This window comes from Urocitellus parryii, chromosome 2, assembly GCF_045843805.1.
Source record: "Urocitellus parryii isolate mUroPar1 chromosome 2, mUroPar1.hap1, whole genome shotgun sequence".
Classification (NCBI taxonomy): domain Eukaryota; kingdom Metazoa; phylum Chordata; class Mammalia; order Rodentia; family Sciuridae; genus Urocitellus; species Urocitellus parryii.
The window spans coordinates 100,996,691-101,010,552 of record NC_135532.1 but is presented as its reverse complement, the minus strand read 5'-3'; positions in this window follow the sequence as shown (position 1 = coordinate 101,010,552).

Sequence of the window (13,862 nt, the reverse complement as noted above, 5' to 3'; positions counted from 1 at the left end):
AAAAAGAGAGAGAAGGGGAGTTGCACAGAAGATGGATGGAGAACCTCATTGTTATACAGAATACATATATGATGTTGTAATGAGAAAAAGAAAAAAAAGTGTGTCACATTAGATTGGATAGAGAGAAACGATGGGAGAGGAGGGGAGGAGTAGGGAGGATAGGAAGGGCAGCAGAGTAGAATAGACAATATGATTGATGTATGTGCATTCCATGTATGTATTATATATCAAAATGCATTCTACTGTCATGTATGACTAAAAAAATAAATAAAAATTAAAAAAAAAGAAAGATGAACACTTCCAGGGCATGCCTGGAACAGGTACAGTCCTCCAGGTACAGTCCACCTGCCTACTAGGCTGGGCTGATTAGGTTGTATTCTCATAATCCATTTCACCTTTAACCAATCCTGGATTAACTCAGGAGTTTTTGAGGGACACCTCATAAAGGATAACAATAATTTAAGAACTTTCAATCTGAAAACAGGCTTTGAGCCCCATTACTCATACCTCCTTGTCATGTGAAGCAGATCCCAAACCACTCAGCAAGGAAGAAATAAGGAAATAGAAATGGAATTGGATCAAATGACTTGAGTAAGGTTGGATGAAAGGTTGGGTATATCTGGAATATTAAAGATAAGTTATTAGTTTGTACTACTTTTTTCTATTTTCAAAATGTTTTTGTGGCTAGAGTTAGGCATTCTTGGAACTCACTTAAGAGCAATAAATGTAAGCATATTTGAAGTAGTTTTATGAAATATGGAAAGTGTCTATTTCAAAATACTTCAAGGTAAGTCTTCTGATTATTTACCAGAAATATTATGACAGTTTATTAAGTCCCATATTAAAAATGATTGCTTGGCCTGGTGCAGTGGTGCATGCCTGTAATCCCAGCAGCTCAGGAAGCTGAGGCAGGAGAATTGCTAAGTTCAAAGCCAGCCTCAGCAAAAGCAAGGTGTTAAGCAACTCAGTGACACCCTGTCTCTAAACAAAATACAAGATAGGTCTTGCAATGTGGCTCAGTGGCTGAGTGCCCCTGAGTTCAATTCCTGGTACCTCTCAAAAAAGCCTCAAAAATATCTGCTTAATTACTTAGTACTTTATTTATAATAGCCAGAAGAGATTATATTACACATTTTAGATTTTTCAGAGTGAAAAAGATATAATTTTAGACTGGATTTTAAATTGGCTATAAACTAGGTGTTTTCCCACACAACCGGGGATTGAACCCAGGGTACTTAACTGCTTAGCAATAGCCCCTGCCCTTTTATTTCTTACTTGAGGACAGGGTGTTGCTAAGTTGCTGAGGCTAATCTTGAACTTTCAGTCCTCCTGCCTCAGCCTCCTGAGTAGGTGGGATTGAAGGCACCTTGCCCAGCAAATTCTGACCTTTATATAAACATTATTGACAATAGAAAACTGATATTTGGTTCAAAAATTGGGCAGGATATTAGACCAGGAGTGGTAGCCTATGCCTGTAGTCCCAGTTGGAGATCAGCCTGGGCAGCATAGCAAGACTCTGTCTTTTTGAAAAAGTAGTGGGAAAGGGCTTTGGATGTAGCTCAGTGGATGAACACTTGCTTAGCATGCATGAAGTCCTAGATTTGATTCCTAGCACTGAAAAATAAAAATTAGTGGAATATGAAGTCTTTTACTTTATCCATGAGCTTCCTGTTCTTGAGAAAAAAATTACTAGGTCAGAAATGATAAGCTTGTTGCATTTTGCAATCTGGCTTTGGCTTTCTGACCCTGATAGTCCAGTTTTTAGATAGGATGCAGCTCTGTATTACTGAAGCAATTGCTAACTTTTGTTTCCATAGCCACTGACAGACCTCCTGACCTTGATAATCATCTTGCAAATACATTTTCTTGCTTAGAAGAAGTGGGGGAGGAACATGAATGAATTAATCCAAATCCATCAACACTGTACCTTGCTAGTGACGGGTCTGTGGTGACATCCTCTATGAGGATAGCTCCCTGCAGGGCTTAACAGATGTACAACAATAACAGAACTAGATGACAGCTCACTTGATCTAGGTTAGAAAAAATTCAGGGCACACAAGGCTGAAGAAGTTTTTCACATTCAGCTAAAATCAGCTTAAACAAGGGTCATCTGGGTGAGAGAGAGCACTTATTCTGGACTGAAAAACAGAAGCTTCCCCCAGAGGGTGTGGGTCAAGGATGTTTTGAGGGAGTTGAGCTAGCTTTATGCTGAGGGTGTCACCAGCTGAGCTGGGGACAAAGGGTGCATATTAGTTGAACTAGGAAAGGTGATACTGGACTCCAGAGTGGAGGACACTGGGAGGAGCAAGTAGTATGTGGTCTAAGGGACTAAGAAGAGTTGGGCTGAGCTGAGCTACAGGAGAATGGGTCTATCTGGGTTGTAGGAGGGGGGGAAATATCATACCTAAGGGACTTGGAGATGAGATGAAGTAAGGAGAGAGGCCCATTGGGATTGAGCAAGGAGAAGAAGTGAGACGAGATGCACCAAATAGGAGGGCTAGCCCAAGTTTGAGCTAGAGACTCAGGTGGTAGTTCTAGAGCAGTAAGTTAGGGAAGGGACAGCCAGGAGCTGCCTATCAACTGTGCAGGAGCTGCAAAGAGTCAACAGCTAGCTCTATAAGGAAAAAGATTAAAAAAAAAAAAAAGAAAAAAGAAAAGAAGAACAGAAGCTATTGAAAAGGAGAGGTAGAGATGAGTTATCAATCTGGTTAGAGCTGAGCTAAATATTCAGTTTCCCATCATCCTGAAAGCAACTGAACCTGCTCATTGAGATACAAAGCCTGGATCCTCAGTACTCAGTGGTTAGTGATTTCAGTAGACCATAAACCTTGTATTACCAGGAAAGGAAAAGGTTAAAAGGGACTTATGTGGCAGTTTTCAAACAACTCAGTTGATTTGGCTTGTGTAAAGGTGATGATGCCTGATTTGGAACAGAGCAATTTATGTTGTGATGCTTTAAAATCCATCCTGGCACACTGCTGAATGTGTCAGCTGGCAGCTAAGAACTTGCTGGAATGCAAGTTTTTAACCATTTATAATTGACATTTCCCCTTCCAGAAAAGAGGTTTTCTAATCTCTTAAGTAGTAGGTTTACCAATTTGCATAAATTATGCCATTCTCAATGAACACGTACTTACAATATATCACTTTCCTACTATCTTTAAAATAAAGTTGTTTTTTAAAAGCAGAATCAGTTTGCAGTCAATCAGCACTTTCAAATTCAGCTATGCTGGGTGAATCTGTTCAGGGTGAGAAGAAGCCATCACTAGAAAGGGGAGAGTCAGAAAAAAATATGCCTTTTTCTATTTTCATGATCTTTTTTGAATGTATGTAACCAATTTGGTTAGATACTAATTAAATGTAAAAGAAATTGCTGGGCTGTTTCAATATGCTTGTTAAAGTTGTACTTCTTGGTTGTTTATCATTTACCTCTTATGAGAGAGCATCAAACAGCCCAGCTGAGTTCAAAGATTTCCAACCCTCCACAACCCCTGAACAAAGAAGGAACACCCCAGCGTCAACAGAATCTATTCTAAAATCCCTCAAACACTACATATTCCACCTGCTCACATTTACCCTGTTCTTGCTGCTGTTTATCTATATGAAAGTCAAGCCTGAAATCCTCCTTGGGGGTCAAGATTTATGGAAATGCCCAATGAATTAGTTCAAAATTTTACAAATTTAGTTTGGTTTGGTGATAACTGATTCTTCACACATATCACTAAAATTACAACTCAGTCACCTCTTGCCATATGCCATATTTCATTAAAAATCACTTAGGAGGGACTGGGATTTTAGCTCAGTGGTAGAGCGCTTGTCTAGCATGTGTGAGGCACTAAATTGGATTCTCAGCACTGCATATAAATAAGTAAAAATAAAGGTCCATTGACAACTAAAAAATATTTTTTAAAAATTATTTAGGATAGGCCATTAAGAAATGGTTATCAGATCCCCTCTTCTTTCAGAACAAACCACAAGTTAAATTTTGAATGAAATGATAATATTTGGTTGGTTAACTAATATACCTAGATTTATTAAAATTACTCCACTCCTTTAATGTCTATAGGACAATACACATATACACACAGATGTAGTACATGGTCTAAGAGGACTAATAAGTTTTTTTTTTGTGTGTGTGTGTGTGTGTGTGTAAATGCTACTGCAAAGTTGAAAGAGACTTTACCAGGTTCTTTCATTTTTAAGGACATTGTATATAAAGGACAAGCGTAATGTCATCAAAAGTTAACTTTGCTAGCAACATGTATCAAAATTTTAAATGTGTGAACTCTCTGACCCAGTCATTCCACTTCCAGGAACAGCTTCTAAGGAGGTTATTGTAAAGTACAGGAAGGGTACATGAAAGGCTATTCATCATGGTTTCCTTTACACATGAAAAATTGGAAATAACCTAATTATCTATCAATGGGGGAGCAGTTAAATAAAACCATCAGTGTAATTTTATATAGATATCCAAAAGGATAAAACACGAGTAAGTATATATTTACATAAGAAACTTTTGATGGAATATTGATGAATAAAACAAAAGGTATAAAAGAGTGGTCATGGTATGGTTTTATTTATATAAAACAATTTGTGTGTGTATACGTATACTTCTGGAAGTATATGCATTATTCAGTATTTTCTTCTTTTTATTTTTTTCTATATAAAGCATGTAAATACTTTTTCTACATATAAGCATATTTAAAGTCAGGAAAAAAACTATTTTCACCAAAGGAAAAAAATAAATCACTACACTGGATTCTAGTCAGAATAGAATAGTCACCCAGGAAGCCAACTGTAGCTCTTGTATTTCTGTGCCTTCTGTGGGAAAGAAAACTGTGGATAAACAGACCACGTTACAAGAGAAAATTTGAATGAATGGAACCCAAACCAAAACAGAGGTGAAAGACTTCACAAACTAAAGAGGTTGCCTTTATTGTTGTGTTTGAAAGACTTCAATGTGTGTATGTATGTTACTATATTTTCATGACTAACCAAAATATAATGTAGATTCCAAATGGCAGCAAAGAATATAATATAATTATCATTGGCTTTTCTTACATAAGTTACCACCCCATAAATCTTCATGTTAATGTGGAAAAATATGACCTGAACAGATGGACTTCATGCTGTTCTCAAAAACATGCACAGATTTCTAATCTTCCGGACCAGGAAATGAAGTCAGCACTACAGCAGTAGACACCATCACCCGACTTCTAGAATTTCAATTTAAGAAGATGATAACAAAAGCAACATTTCCCTCTTTAGAAACAGAGTACAGTGATATGTTTATATCTTAATGGAATGTGCCCTTGATATAATAAACCATAGTAGAACATTTGTCACACATGAATGCTAATTGTCTGGTTCCTGAACCTTACCAATTTTGAGACTCCTCTCAATGTGGTTCTTGGCAGTGTTTGGCTGCCTCTACCCTTGATCCTCTAGGCTTCTAAGGAAAGACACATCACTGCCTGGTTAAACCTTCATCTCATTACCCCAAGGCCTCTTATCCATGAGAATCTTCACAGAAGCAATTTCATAAATAGATGTCCTTTGGGCTTGAAGACCCAATAAAGGACTCTCTACTGAGTAATTAGCTGCTTCGAGATTTGAATACCTGCTCCACAACTTTCTAGTTGTTTAAGACTATGAGAAGGCTGGTGGGGACAGTCAGGGCAGTCAGAGTAAATCTGAGAAGGAATTGGGACCAAGGAGGTGGCCGGTAGGTCAGGAGAGAGTTACATAAAGGGAAGATGAACAAAAAATATATTGAGCATAATGGGAGCCAGATTCTTACCATCAGAAAAGGAAGTTACGGGGCTGGGGTAGTGGCTCAGTGGTAGAGCACTTGCCTAGCATGTGTGAGGCACTGTGTTTGATTCTCAGTACTGCATATAAAGAAATTAATTAAATAAAGGTCTATCAACAACTAAAAAAAAATTTAAAAAAAGAAAAGGAAGTTAAAAGGCTATTCATTTGCAATTTGAGACTATCAACTACTTAGCACCCAACAAAGCAATTTCCAGCAAACTCCCACTCATGCTCATAACCTTCCTGGTGACCTACTTAGAGAAGGTTCTCACTAAATGATCTGTTCCTCCTCTGAGCTCTGAAACACTTTTTTTTTTTTTTGAGCTCTGTTACTGTCCTTGACATACTCTATCTCTAGGTATTGTGTATATAATGGTAACCCCTGATAGACTGTTACCATTCCAAGAAGAGGAATTATATCTGTCTCATTTCTTAGTATCTCCAGGTCTTAGCTCAATACTAGACCCAATAAATGCTGGCCTACTTTGAAGAACATCACCCTCCTGTATGAAGACTTCCCGTTTTGAATCTAATTAATTTTGCTGCAGAGGTTTAGTTGTCACAATTCTGCAGCCCAAATCCATTGTGCATCTCCTAACTCTAAATTAAAGGAATCCAAGAATTAACAAAGTATCATGAGAATCTAGCTGTTGTCCATCATCATCCTCAATAGATTCATTCATCTTGGGCATCTTCACCCCTGCTTACAACAGAGGCTCAGCCAGAATTACACAGAAACCAGAGTTCCTTTTTTTAAAAAAAATTTTTTTAGTTGTAGATAGACACAATATCTTTATTTATTTATTAATTTTTATGTGGTGCTGAGGATTGAACCCAGTGCCTCACCTGTGTGAGGCAAGCGCTCTACCACTGAGCCCCAGCCCCAGCCCCAAGAAACCAAAGTTTTAAAAAATGGAAAAATAAGATCACCAAACATTTCTTCTTTCCTTCATCAAGTTCTTTAAAAGTCCAGCAAAGATGCTGATACTTTGGTGTCTTAAAGAGAAATACAAAATAAGTAAATTTATATAGTCAAAAAACAATTAAATAGGGCTGGGGATGTGGCTCAAGTGGTAACGCGCTCGCCTGGCATTCGCAGGGCGCTGAGTTCAATCCTCAGCACCATATTAAAAAATAAATAAAATAAAGATGTTGTGTCCACTGAAAACTGAAAAATAAATATTTAAAAAAATTCTCTCTCTCTCTTCTAAAAAATTAAATACACTTTAGTAAAGATGTGGCTTGTGGTTGAGTTCATATATAGTTATACATGTGAAATAGTATTAAGTCTTTTTTTGCACATAAAGTTTTATACTATATATGCATAGTGATCACACATACAGCAGTGTATGTGTGATCACTATGTATATGTGTGTATGTGTGCATGTGTGACTACAGCAGTGATTTTAAGTGAAGTTACAGTAAACAATTTAACATGCTTTGTAAGTGCCCAAAACTTAAAATGTGTGTGTGTACGCATTCATACATACACATAACATTTAAAAGGCCAAATTAAGTTTTGGTCCGGAAAAAGAAAAAAGCTCTGTGATCTCAGCTCATCTCTGACATTTCCCTACCAAGTAGAGGGTATTTCTCAGGTACAGACCAGAAAGTAAATGGATGAAACCTGAAGAAGGAGAGGGACTGAAGTGGTTATCATTCTCCTTCCCACATTCAATGGCCAGGAGACAGCGGTATCAAGGCAATACCTTTGCTACTTGGAGAATCTACTGCTAAGAGGTGAATGGCAGAAAGGAAAAAAAAAAGTAGTGTTGGGAAAGGAGATATTGCCTGATTTTATAGCCAAGATATGCAGGAAATTAAACAAAAAGGAAAATAAAGCTGTGGTCCACAACAACCTGGAACAGCAATTTACCAGTGTTTATGTTCTAAGGTACAAGATGGTCTGAAGCAAGAAAAGAGTAAGAGCTCTGTCCTTGTGATGACATCACTTCCTATCACCAATACAGGTTTTGAAAATGTTCAGGAAAAAAGTGCTCAATTAGAATGATTAGTGCTATCACCTTTTCCCTCATCAACAAATTCGAATCCCAAAGTGGAAAATTATATTTCTATTCATGTTGCCAGGAAACCCAGACTTAAAAATATATATATGTTAGTAGCTGATAAACCTTTGTTTTGTTTGTTTATTTATTTATATGTGGTGCTTAGAATCAAATCAAACACATGCCAGGCAAGAGCTTTACCACTGAGCCACAACCCCAACCCTAGCACAGACATTTTTAGCACCTGATATTTGGGAGGAATTAATCCTCATTGTTATAACCACAAACCATTAGATTGTTAGATATTATGATGTGGCTATGAGGTGTCCCTCAATTGCTCCTGTATTAATGTTAATATTCAAAGGTGAAGTTATTAGATCATGAGAGATGAAACCTAATCAGTCCATTCTAATTTGAATGGACTGACTGGGTGCAAACTGTAGGCAGGGCATGTTAGCGGTGTATGAGTCATGCCCTTAATTTTCCCTGCATCTCCTTCCCCTTTCTATCTCTGCTTCCTGGCCACAACGAGGTGAGCAGTTTTCCTCTGCTCCATCCTTTGGTCACAATGTTCTGCCTCATCTTGGGACAAGAGCAATGGAGTTGGCCACCTGAAACCTCTAAAGTCATAAGACCCAAATAAGCTTTTCCTCCTTTAAGTTGTTTTTGTCAGGTGTTTTGATTACAGTGAGAAAAGCTAACACTAATACAATAACTACAGAGATGAGTTGAGAGATCTGAAGGTAAATATCAATGGTAAGCTAAAAGATAATGAAAAATCCAGCCAATCATTTGCATAATAACTTGCATAACTTTATAAGTTCCAATTTAAATTACATTTGATTATTGAATATAATCGTATCTGTACATATTGTCATGACTTTACTAAATCTATTTCTTTGAAAAGACTCAAAATTATGTTAAGACATTTTACAAATTCATGATTTTGGGTGTGAGGGTATAACTCAGTGGTTGAGTGACTAGCAGAGCTGAGATCCTGGGTTCAACCCCCAGCATGGCAGAAAAGCAAAAACAAATACATAATGTATGATCTGTTCATTGGCTAACCTCCCTGCCACTCTTAAGTTTGTGTTCCCCTCCCCTGTAAATTTATATGTTAAAACCTAATCCCTAATGTGAAAGCATTTGGAAGGGGGAACTGATCTGGTCTCAAGGGCAGAGCTCTCACCTTTTCTATCTCCCAAGGATGCAGCAAAAGGACAACATCTATGAACTAGGAATCAGATCCTCACCAGATACCTACTATGCTGCTGTCTTAATCTTGGACTTCTTAGCCTCCAGAACTATGAGAACTAAATTTCTGTTATGTATAAACCAACCATTATAGCAGCCTGAATGAACTAAAACACTCCCCAAGTCTTATTTTCTCATGTGAATGAATCCACTAACTCCCACTTTTAATAGCTAAAACAGAAGTATCAGCCAAATTAATTAAATTAAAGCAGTGTGATTGTTGGGCTCTCTTCAGTTGGGATCTTCCACTTGATACTAGCCACTCCTGACAAGCTGTCGGACAGGTCTACTAACACAAACGGATAAAGCCTATTAGAGACTGTTCAGAAACAGAACTGGTGACTAGATAAATACAATATGATTACCCTGAATAGGTAATCACAAAAGAAAAAACATACATGACATGTAAACACCTAGAAAGACACACAGTTTCTGTAAAAGACACAGACATAAGAAATAAAAGAAAAATGAGTTAAGTGTTTTGCTTCTTGGATGAGAGAAATGAAAAGGGCTGATTATTTCTAACATAAATAAGCATAGTAGCTAGAAAATCATGTACTATTGGTTGCAAAACAAATTGTTAAAAAATTCTTGGGAAATTAATGTACACAAAAATGTAAAATGGGGCCTGGGGTTGTGGTTCAGAGGAAAAGCACTCACCTAGCACGCGAGAGGCACTGGGTTTGATCCTCAGCACCACATAAAAGCTAAATAAAGGTATTGTGTCCACTTACAACTAAAGGATATTTTTTTTTAATGTAAAATATGCATACTCCTTAATTCATTATTTTCATATAATAATTCATCATAAGGGCTGGGGCGATAGCTCAGTGGCAGAGTGCTTACCCAGTATGTGTGAGGCACTGGGTTCCATCCTTAACATCATATAAATATAAACAAAATAAAGGCATGCTGTTCATCTACAACTATAAAATTTTTTAAAATAATTCATCAAAGGAAAAACATTATTGGATGAGGTATACTGAAAGAATGTCCAAGACATTGATGTTTTTATTAACCAAAAGCCATTTATAATCTAAACATGCATAAGTGGGGTATTGATTAGTTCAAAACTTCTAGTAACATTCCAGTGAACTGACATATCTTATGTGAGAAATAACAGAAAAAGTATGTATCAAGATCCTATATATGATATATTAAATTTAAGATGCACATTATCACATATCTAAAGTTAAATGCATTTTATAGTTGATAACATCTTAGATTCAATGAAATGTATGATTATTTATGAATTTAATAATCTGGAAGTATTTACTCCAAACAAATATTTGTAGTGGTTACCTATTAAGACTGTCTCACTAGGGCATTTTTAATTTCTACTCTGTTGTTTTTTTAATCCTTATAATTAGCTATATTTTTAAACATATCCCATAAAAACAACAATATTATTCCTATTTAGCTATTCTAAGATAGTTTTAAACCCCAGGAAAAAAATATAACATGGTTCATCAATACCTAAATAACCATTCTTTAGTGTGGAGGGGTGGTATTTTGATTCATAATGGATACCAAAAATAATGTTTTCTTTTTAAGACATTTGACCAACCTTATGTATACACATTCTTATGGGTAGGTGGCTCCTTTTTCAGAACCTCAATGATATAAATTCCAATGTGGCTAAATAGTGGACTTTACCACATTTTCTTTCAGCTACAAAAAAAATAAAAATAAAGAAAGAAAAGAATAGCTCTTGTCTGCCAGGTGCAGTGGCTTATGCCTGTAATCCCAGTGACTGGGGAGACTAAGGAGGGGGATCAAAGTTTGAGGCCAGTTTAAGAAATCTTACAAGAACCTGGGGACTTGGGGATGTAATTCAATGGTAGAGCACCCTGCAATTCCCAGTGCAGAAAAAAAAAGAATAAAAAGCTCCTTATCAAAAAGGATGCATACTAATAATTTTAAAATACTATAGGCTAACCAGCACTTTAAGTAAAAATACTTTCATTAATTAAAAATTAAATTTCATTTAATTAAAAATTAAATACATCACACTAAAGGATTCAAACTAAGTAACATATATATTCCTCATACAAGTTGTAACTATGAATATATGAGCTAAAAATAAGTACTTCTTAGGAAGGAATCTCTAATCGAGTTATATCTAGCAATGAACTAAGTCTAACTAAAAAGGGAAATGAAGGAATAAATCTAGAGTTTAAAATGTAATCTCTTTTACAAAACCTTAAAATATGGTAGATTAGTTTTTATTATAGAGGATACAACACAGATACATGTTCATATATAACTAATTAGAACAAATTTAAAAATAAAAAAGCCAAAAAAGACAGATACATGAGCCTGGAATTCCAAAGAAAATATAGATATTTAGTATGTAAAATGCAAAATATTCCATATAGCATAAAATACCTAAATATAAAGTTAAATTTTTTAAATGAGAAATATTACAAGTGTAATATAATCCTTACTATAAAGAGCTCTTATAAAGTAAAAAGTATATAAGCATACCAATAGAAACATAAAGATATGAGTTAGCAAGTCACAAAATAAAAAGTAAATATGACTAGTTGGGTGCAGTGGTATATTCCTGTAATCCCAGCTACTAGGGTGGCTGAGGCAGGAGGATCCCAAATTCAGGTTCAACCTGGGCAATTTAGCAAGTTTTTGTCTCTAAATAAAAAAAGAGCAGGGGATATAAGTCAATAGTAAAGGGCCCCTGGATTAAATCCCCAGTGCTAAAAGAGAAATAAACATGGCCAAAAAGATGTATGAAATAAGCCAGTCACAGATGGACAACTATGTATGACCCCACTTACATGAAATATCTAAAAATAGCCAAATTCATAGAAAAGAATAGAATGGTGATTACCAGGCACTGGGAAGCAGGGAGAAATGGAGAGTTCATAATCAATAGCCAGGAAATTTCAGTTAGTCAAATAAATAAACTCAAGAGAGTCACTGAACAAACACTGCACCTACAGTCAACAATAATGTACTATACACTTTAAAATTTCAAGGGGATAGAACCATAATAAAAAATTTGAAAGACATGGTATTTGCAGAATTGACTATATACAAAAAGTGGACATAAATGTTCATGATTATAGAAATACATAAATATGTTCTATTCACATAGTGAAATGCAGTCTGTGTAGCAAATTAGTTTTATGATAACTAGTTTATGCAATATTATGCAATCCTTTTAGTAAACTCTTTCATGATAACTAGTTTATGCGATATTATGCAAGCCTTTAATTAACTAGTTATCATAAAACTAGTTTGTTATGAGAATCACATAATATTGCAAATTAATTTTATGATAATTAGTTTATTATAGGAATGCATAATATTTCAATATGTGGATAGAACATATTTATTTAGGTAATCCAATAATCATGAACATTCGTATCTAATTTTTTGCTATTTTGGTCAATTCTACAAATACCATAATTTTCAAAAAAGTTTTTTATGGTGGTAAGAACATTCAGCATGGTTCTACCCCCTTGAAATTTTAAATGTACAAAGTAATATGATAAATTATACAGTGAAAATTTAACAGGAAACTGATCCACTTAAAATGCATGTGTGCTCATCTAAAAGAAAATCTGTCTGCAGTATTCTTTTTCTGGTTTTATGCATTTCTCCATTACCTAAATTTCTCCACACGAGCATGATTTTTTGACAAAAAATATATATCAAAGCTTTGAAAAATACAAATGTAATCTTTAAGAACTTCACAAATGGGCTGGGGTTGTAGTGCAGTGGTAGAGCATTTGCCTAGCATGTGAGGCACTGGGTTCAATTCTCAGCACACATATAAATAAATAAAATAAAGATCCATTGATGTCTAAAAAATATTTTTAAAAAAAGAACTTCACAAACCATATACCACCAATGTATTTGAAGCCACAAGCATTATATATATTAGAAATTTTCTTCATATTATAAATTTCCTTAAGATTATTATGTAGATATTGTAATTCATATTAAAATCAACATTATTTCTTTTTGCCTAAGCTCCCTTTGAGATTTTTTGTATTAATTTTTTTAATATTTATTTTTTATGATAAAATACCTTTATTTTATTTATTTATTTTTATATGGTGCTGAGGATTGAACCCAGAGCCTCGCACACACTAGGTGAACTCTCTACAGCTGAGCCCACAACCCTAGCCCCACTCATCATACTGGGAATTGGACCCAGGGTTTTTCTACCACTGAGTTATATCCCCAGCCCTTTTAATTTTATTTTAAAACAATGTTTCATTAAGTTGACTAGGCTGGCCTCAAATTTGGGATCCTCCTTCCTCCATCTCCCAATTTGCTGGGATTAGAAAAGTGCACTATCACCACCATGTCCAGCTTTATTTGCTTATTTCTCTCTCTCTCTCTTTTCTCTCCTTGCTCCCTTCTTTCAATGGTACTGAGGATTGAACACAAAGCCTTGCATCCTAAGCAGGTGCCCTACCATTGAACCCCTCTAGACTAGCTTTGCTCTGGAATTTTAATGTGTATATATACTTAATTGCTCATCTAAATACCAAGCACTTGAACCCACAGGTTTTACGCCTTTTGAACAGATGATTATGAAAAATTAATGGTACTGCAGAATCCAGAAACACTAGAGGTGTCAAACAACAAAGATGGAGTTGGGCACGGTGGTGCATGCTTGTAATCCCAGTGGCTCAGAAGGCTGAGGCAGGAGGATTGCGAGTTCAAAGCCAGCCTCAGCAACTTAGCAAGACAAGAGTTTCAACTCAGTCCTGTCTCTAAATAAAGTACAAAAAAGGGGTGGGGGTGTGGCTCAGC